Source organism: Triticum aestivum, chromosome 2A (assembly GCF_018294505.1).
Source record: "Triticum aestivum cultivar Chinese Spring chromosome 2A, IWGSC CS RefSeq v2.1, whole genome shotgun sequence".
Taxonomy (NCBI): Eukaryota; Viridiplantae; Streptophyta; class Magnoliopsida; order Poales; family Poaceae; genus Triticum; species Triticum aestivum.
The window spans coordinates 560913301-560922288 of record NC_057797.1 but is presented as its reverse complement, the minus strand read 5'-3'; positions in this window follow the sequence as shown (position 1 = coordinate 560922288).

Here is an 8988-nt window from a genome sequence, read left to right as displayed (position 1 = left end):
TCTGAAGTTTCATGATCATTATCATAAGCTTCCACTTCAATTGGTGTAGGTGCCACAGGAACAACTCCCTGTGCCCTGCCACACACTAGTTGAAGAGATGGTTCAATAACCTCATCAAGTCTCCACCATCCTCCCACTCAATTCTTTCGAGAGAAACTTTTCCTCGAGAAAGGACCCGATTCTAGAAACAATCCCTTATTGCTTTCAGATCTGAGGCATGAGGTATACCCAACTGTTTTGGGTGTCCTATGAACATGCATTTATCCGCTTTGGGTTCGAGCTTGTCAGCCTGAAACTTTTCACATAAGCGTCGCAGCCCCAAACCTTTTAACAAATGACAGCTTAGGTTTCTCTAAACCACAGTTCATACGGTGTCATCTCATCGGAATTATGTGGTGCCCTATTTAAAGTTAATGTGGTTGTCTCTAATGCCTAACCCATAAACTATCGTGGTAATTCGATAAGAGACATCATGGTATGCATCATATCCAATAGGGTGCAGTTATGATGTTCGGACACACCATAATACCATGGTGTTTCAGGCTGTATTAGTTGTGAAACAATTTCCACAATGTCTTAATTCTATGCCAAACTTGTAATTCAGATATTCATCTCTATGATCATATCATAGATATTTTATCCTCTTGTCATGACGATCTTTCAACTTCACCCTGAAATTACTTGAACCTTTCAATAATTCAGACTCGTGATTCATCAAGTAAATATACTCAACATCTACTCAAATCATCTGTGAAGTAAGAACATAACGATATCCACTACATGCCTCAGCACTCATTGGACTGCACACATCAAAATGTATTACTTCCAACAAGTTGCTTTCTAGTTCCATTTTACTAAAAACGAGGCTTTCAGTCATCTTGCCCATGTGGTATGATTTGCATGTCTCAAGTGATTCAAAATCAAGTGAGTCCAAACGGTCTATTTGCATGGAGTTTCTTCATGCATATGCACCAATAGACATGGTTCGCATGTCTCAAACTTTTCAAAAACGAGTGAGCCCAAAGATCCATCAACATGGAGCTTCTTCATGCGTTTTATACCGATATGACTTACGTGGCAGTGCCACAAGTAGGTGGTACTATCATTACTATCTTATATCTTTTTGGCATGAACATGTGTATCACTACGATCGAGATTCAATAAACCATTCATTTTAGGTGCAAGACCATTGAAGGTATTATTCAAATAAACAGAGTAACCATTATTCTCCTTGAATGAATAACCATATTGCGATAGACATAATCCAATCATGTCTATGCTCAACGCAAACACCAATCTCGATGGTAGAGGGAGCGTGCGATGCTTGATCACATCAAGCTTGGGAAAAACTTCCAACACATATCGCCAGCTCATCTTTAGCTAGTCTCCGTTTACCCCGCAGCCTTTTATTTCGAGTTTACTAATACTTAGCAACCGAACCGGTATCTAATACCATGGTGCTACTAGGAGTACTAGTAAAGTACACATTAACACAATGTATATCCAATATACTTCTATCGACCTTGCCAGCCTTCTCATCTACCAAGTATCTAGGGTAATTCTGCTCCAGTGGTTGTTCCCCTTATTACAGAAGCACTTAGTCTCGGGTTTGGGTTCAACCTTGGGTTTCTTCACTAGAGCAGCAGCTGATTTGCCGTTCATGAAGTATCCCTTCTTGCCCTTGCCCTTGCCCTTCTTGAAACTAGTGGTTTCACCAACCATCAACAATTGATGCTCCTTCTTGATTTCTACTTTTGTGGTGTCAAACATCGCGAATATCTCAAGGATCATCATATATGTCCCTGATATATTATAGTTCATCACGAAGCTCTAGCAGCTTGGTGGTAATGACTTCGGAGAAACATCACTATCTCATCTGGAAGATCAACTCCCACTCGATTCAAATGATTGTTGTACTCAGACAATCTGAGCACAAGCTCAACAATTGAGCTTTTCTCCCTTAGTTTGCAGGTAAGAAAATCGTCGGAGGTCTTATACCTCTTGACGTGGGCATGAGCCTGAAATCCCAATTTCAGCCCTCGAAACATCTCATATGTTTCGCGATGTTTCAAAACGTCTTCGGTGCCTCAACTCTAAACCGTTTAACTGAACTATCACATAGTTATCAAAATGTGTATGTCAGATGTTCGCAACATCCACAGACGACGTTCGAGGTTCAGCACACTGAGCAGTGCATTAAGGACATAAGCCTTCTATGAAGCAATGAGGACAATCCTCAATTTACGGACCTAGTCCGCATAATTGCTACTATCAACTTTCAACTAAATTTTTTCTAGGAACATATCTAAACAGTAGAACTGAAGCGCGAGCCACGACATAATTTGTGAAGACCTTTTGACTATGTTCAGGATAATTAAGTTCATCTTATGAACTCCCAGTCAGATAGACATCCCTCTAGTCATCTAAGTGATTACATGATCCGAGTCAACTAGGCCATGTCTGGTCATCACGTGAGACGGACTAGTCATCATCGGTGAACATCTTCATGTTGATCGTATCTACAATACGACTCATGCTCGACCTTTCGGTCTCTTGTGTTTCGAGGCCATGTCTGTACATGCTAGGCTCGTCAAGTCAACCTAAGTGTTTCGCGTGTGTAAATCTGTCTTACACCCGTTGTATGTGAACGTTAGAATCTATCACACCCGATCATCACGTGGTGCTTCAAAACGACGAACTTTCGCAACGGTGTACAATTAGGGGGAACACTTTCTTGAAATTTTAATGAGGGATCATCTTATTTACTACCGTTGTTCTAAGCAAATAAGATGCAAAAACATGATAAACATCACATGCAATCAAAAAGTGACATGATATGGCCAATATCATTTCTGCTCCTTTTGATCTCCATCTTTGGGGCTCCATGATCATCATCGTCACCGGCATGACACCATGATCTCCATCATCATGATCTCCATCATCGTGTCTCCATGAAGTTGTCTCGCCAACTATTACTTCTACTACTACAGCTAACGATTAGCAATAAAGTAAAGTAATTACATGACGTTTATATTGACGCGCAGGTCATAAATAAATTAAGACAACTCCTATGGCTCCTGCCGGTTGTCATACTCATCGACATGCAAGTCGTGATTCCTATTACAAGAACATGATCATCTCATACATCACATATATCATTCATCACATCCTTTGGCCATATCACATCACAAAACACTTGCTGCAAAAACAAGTTAGACGTCCTCTAATTGTTGTTGCAAGTTTTTTACGTGGCTGCTATAGGTTGCTAGCAAGAACGTTTCTTACCTACGCCAAAACCACAATGTGAATTGCCAATTTCTATTTACCTTTCATAAGGACCCTGTTCATCGAATCCGATCTGACTAAAGTGGGAGAGAAAGACACCCACCAGCCACCTTATGCAACTAGTGCATGTCAGTCGGTGGAACCGGTCTCACGTAAGCGTACGTGTAAGGTTGGTCCGGGCCGCTTCATCCCACAATGCCGCCAAATCAAGATAAGACTAGTAACGACAAGTAAATTGACAAAATCGACGCCCACAACTACTTTGTGTTCTACTCGTGCATAGAAACTACGCATAAACCTGGCTCATGATGCCACTGTTGCGGAACGTAGCAGAAATTCAAAATTTTCTACGCATCACCAAGATCAATCTATGGAGTAATCTAGCAACGAGGGGAAGGAGAGTGCATCTACATACCCTTGTAGATCGCTAAGCGGAAGCGTTCAAGTGAACGGGGTTGATGGAGTCATACTCGTCGTGATCCAAATCACCGATGATCCTGGTGCCGAACGGACGGCACCTCCGTGTTCAACACACGTACAGCCCGGTGATGTCTCCTACGCCTTGATCCAGCAAGGGGAGAAGGAGAGGTTGGGGAAGACTCCATCCAGCAGCAGCATGATGGCGTGGTGGTGGTGGAGGAGCGCGGGACTCCAGCAGGGCTTCGCCAAGCATTAAGAGAGACAAGGAGGGAGAGGGGTAGGGCTGCGCCAACAGGGAGAGCAAATCACATGTGTTGGGCAGCCCCAAACCTCAAGTATATATAGGGGGAGGGGAGGGGCTGCGCCCCCACCTAGGGTTCCCTCCCTAGGGGTGGCGGCAGCCCCCAGATCCCATCTGGGAGGCGGTCAAGGGGAGAGAGAGGGGGCGCACCTAGGGTGGGCCTTAGGGCCCATCTGCGCCTAGGGTTTGCCCCCTCTCCTCTTGATGACGCCTTGGGCCTTTGTGGGAGGCGCCCCAGCCCACATAGGGGCTGGTCCCTTCCCACTTATGGCCCACGCAAGCCTCCGGGGCTGGTGGCCCCTCCCGGTGGTCCCGGTACACTACCGGTGATGCCCGGAACACTTCCGGTGGCCAAAACCATACTTCCTATATATCAATATTTACCTCCGGACCATTCCAGAACTCCTCGTGACGTCCGGGATCTCATCCGGGACTCCGAACAACATTCGGTAACCGCGTACATACTTTCCCTATAACCCTAGCATCATCGAACCTTAAGTGTGTAGACCCTACGGGTTCGGGAGTCAAGCAGACATGGCCGAGACAACTCTCCGGTCAATAACCAACATCGGGATCTGGATACCCATGTTGGCTCCCAAATGCTCCACGATGATCTCATCGGATGAACCACGATGTCTAGGACTTAATCAATACCGTATACAATTCCCTTTGTCTAGCGGTACGATACTTGCCCGAGATTCGATCGTCGTGTAACGCCCCGTGACCGATGTGCTAGGTGTCGTCCAGTTATTCGCTGTTGTTGCCATGTCATTCGCTTGCATGTTGCATCTTTTTCTTGTCATCATGTGCATTGCATCATCATGTTTTCAAAACTTGCATTCGTCAAGGTTCTCCCAGTTCTCCCCGTTGTCCGTTCTGAGCCCAGATACACTTGCACGCGCCCGCGGCATGTCCAAAATATTATTTTATAAGTGGCAGGAAAATGTTCTCGGATTGGGTTGAAAGTTGGAAAGTGGTCTTGTTATAGTGTAGGTAGACCGCCTGCCAAGTTTCATCGCATTCGGAGTTCGTTTGATGCCCCAACGGATAACTATAGCGGCATTATAGCCGGTCTAACGTCGGACGTTTTTGGTCTCCAAAAATAGTCGCCGGGCCTCTCCTCTTCTCTCTTCTCAGACCTTTGCCTTCGGCACTACCTCTCACCGCCAGGCCCTACCTAACCTCTCTCGTCAGCTCGCGGACCTCCTACCGCGCGTGTCCGAAATCTGTCCCGGACCCGACCCTGACTGTCGCCACCGTTGTGTTCGGATCATCCCCAAACATCTACTAAACGTCACCATTTTCGTATTTGGACTTCCTAGCTATTTTATTCGCGATCGTCCGATTGCGATCGGAGGGTCCTTTTAGCCCCTGACCAAAAACCCACTTACTATATATACGGACCCAACCCTAGAAACTAGGACATTTGTCCTTCCTAGCCGCCGCCACCTACAGGCTCCCCCCTCCTAGGATCAGCTGCCGCCGCCATCTATCAAATCCATCCATCCACAGTGCCACCCTCCTCCTCGTTTTCAAAACCAGGCCAATCACCTCGCATTCGATCCACCCATCCCACTAACCGGAGCCTCTCCTATGCTCGATCCCGAGGGGTTCAGGAGCAGCTGGTCCCGTCGACCACCTGTGCCGTACCACCCCTCTCTTCCCTGCCTCCCATTCCATCTTCCTGTTCTTCTCTCTCTCACCTCCCCTCTCTGACCCGTCGCAGGTTCGCCATGGGCGCCCGATGGAGCACTGCTGCAGGGAACCTCATCGAAAACCACCGGATCTGGCGGGCCTCCGCTGTCCTTGACCGTTCCTGCCGGATTCCACCGGCTGGGCCCCGTCCCCGACCACCTGTGCCGTCGCCTGCGCCCGGTTCCTCTCGCGCCGTCGCCTTGCGACGCCCTGCCCACGCCAAGTCCCAGTGCCACTCCATCTGCATCGCGCTAGGTCGCTGCCGTCTTCCTGCTCCAAGGCCAAGCGCGGCCCGCTCGATCCTCTGCTTCGTGACCTGCTTCACCTCCCCTTGGTCCAGATCTGCGCCAAGGCCCAGCTCGCCTTGATTCGTCTCCACGTGCAGACCAGCGCCACGCCCTGCTTCCTCTGGATCGAAAGACAAGCGCCACTCCAGTCGACGCGGCGTCCGCATCGCTGACCTTGTCCACGCAGGTGGGCCGACCTCCGCTCCAACCGCGGCCCAGCACCGCTTCCAGTCGGGCCAGATCCGCGCCGCCCCTTCCAGCCTACCTCTTCACCGAACTGGGCCTCAGCCCATGGTGAGTGCCCCAGCAGCCTGCAGATTCGGCCCGTGATGTTTTTTTTAGTTCAGGAGGCTTTTCCTAATATTCCAGAGAAGACATGTTTTGCAGAAAAGTCCCTAGAGTTCATGCATTTAATAACTCATGAACCGTGCATCGGATTAAAATTATTTATATATGAAACTTGCTTAGAATTGCATCTAGTTTCATAATATGTCATTTTCATCCATGTTTAAAATGTTTAAAATGTTGTTTGGTTAAATTTGCTCCTATGCCATGCTAAAATGGTTTAATTCATAACTAAATAACCGTAACTCGGAATTTAATAATCTTTATATGTAAATGGGGTAGAAAAATGCCTAGTTTAACTTGGTTCACTTACTTTGCATGTTTAATAACTATAAAATTATGATTAGGGCAGAACAGTACCAAACCTTAAAATATGCATATGAGGATTTACCGGAATTGTTGTTCGTTGTTTCCGGCCTCATTTAAACTTGACTAGATAGGTAGTTTTACTTTGCTTCACCCTCTTGCCATGTTTAACAACATTTAATATTGTTGGGTACATAAACAAGATCGAACTAAATAACTTGTTGTGGTGTTTCGTCAATATGCAACTCGTTGCATATTGAGCTCCACTTAACTTGTAGTATTGTTAGTTGCACTTTGCCATGCCATGCCTCATTAAACCGGACATGCATCATAATTGTTTGTGCATCATGCCATGCTTATGTGGGGGTTGTTTACTATGTTGTTTGCTTCTTTCCAGTGTGCTTCTTTGGGTTGTATCCGGTAACATCGTGTTGTGAGGATTCGTTCGACAATGTTCGTTTGTCTTCTTCATGGACCCGTTCTTCTTCCGCGGGATTTCAGGCAAGATGACCATACCCTCGAAATCACTTCTATCTTTGCTTGCTATTTGCTCACTCTTTTGCTATGCCTATGATGTGATACCTACCACTTGCTTATCATGCCTCCCATATTGTTGAACCAAGCCTCTAACCCACCTTGTCCTAGCAAACCGTTGATTGGCTATGTTACCGCTTTGCTCAGCCCCTCTTATAGCGTTGTTAGTTGCAGGTGAAGATTGAAGTTTTGTTCCTTGTTGGAACATGGAGATGTTGTTCCTGGTTGGAACATGTTTACTTGTTGGGATATCACAATATATCTTATTTAATTAATGCATCTATATACTTGGTAAAGGGTGGAAGGCTCGGCCTTATGACTGGTGTTTTGTTCCACTCTTGCCGCCCTAGTTTCCGTCATATCGGTGTTATGTTGCGGTATTTTGCATTCCTTATGCGGTTGGGTTATAATGGGAACCCCTTGACAATTCGCCTTGGATAAAACTCCTCCAGCAAGGCCCAACATTGGTTTTACCATTTGCCACCTAGCCTTTTCTTTCCCTTGAGTCGGCCGGCTCAAGGGTCATCTTATTTTAACCCCCCCCCCGGGCCAGTGCTTCTCTAAGTGTTGGTCCAACTGAGCGATGTCCGAGGCTACCAGGGGCAACTCTGGGCTGGCTTACCCGACGTCTTGCTCATCCGGTGTGCCCTGAGAACGAGATATGTGCAGCTCCTATCGGGATTTGTCGGCACATCTGGGTGGCTTTGCTGGTCTTGTTTTACCATTGTCGATATGCCTTGTAACCGGGATTCCGAGTCTGATCGGGTCTTCCTGCTAGAAGGTCTATTCCTTCGCTGACCGTGAGAGCTTGCCATGGGCTAAGTTGGGACACCCCTGCAGGGTTTTGAACTTTCGAAAGCCGTGCCCGCAGTTATGGACAGATGGGAATTTGTTAACGTCTGCTTGTAGAAAACCTGAAGTTGACCTTAATTAAAATGTATCAATCGTGTGTGTAACCGTGATGGTCTCTTTCCGGCGGAGTCCGGGAAGTGAACACGGTGTTGGAGTTATGCTTGATGTAGGTTGTTTTAGGATCACTTATTGATCATACTTTTATCGACCGTGCTTTGCCTTCTCTTCTCGCTCTCATTTGCGTAGGTTAGCCCATACATGCTAGTCGCTTGCTGCAGCTCCACCTCATACCTTTTACCTTACCCATAAGCTTAAATAGTCTTGATCGCGAGGGTGCGAGATTGCTGAGTCCCTGTGGCTCACAGATACTTCCAAAACCAGTTTGCAGGTGCCGATGTTACAGAGTAGGTGACGCAACCAAGCTCAAGGAGGAGCTCGATGAAGATCTTGTCCTTTGTGTTGTTTCGTTCTAGTTGATCAGTAGTGGATCCCAGTTGGGGTCGATCGGGGACCTTTGTCGCTTTTGGGGTTCTTCTTTTATTTTGGTTCCATAGTCGGACCACGAGTGTATTTGGATGATGTAATGTTTTATTCATGTAATTGTGTGAAGTGGAGATTGTAAGCCAACTATGTATCTCCTTCCCTTATGTATTACATGGGTTGTGTGAAGATTACCTCACTTGCGACATTGCTTTCAATGCGGTTATGCCTCTAAGTCGTGCTTCGACACGTAGGAGATATAGCCGCATCGAGGGCGTTACACGTCGGTATCCCGATACCTTGTTCAATCTCGTTACCGGTAAGTCTCTTTACTCGTTCCGTAACACATCATCCCGTGATCAACTCCTTGATCACATTGTGCACATTATGATGATGTCCTACCGAGTGGGCCCAGAGATACCTCTCCATTTACACAGAGTGACAAATCCCAGTCTCGATTCCTGCCAACCCAACAGACACTTT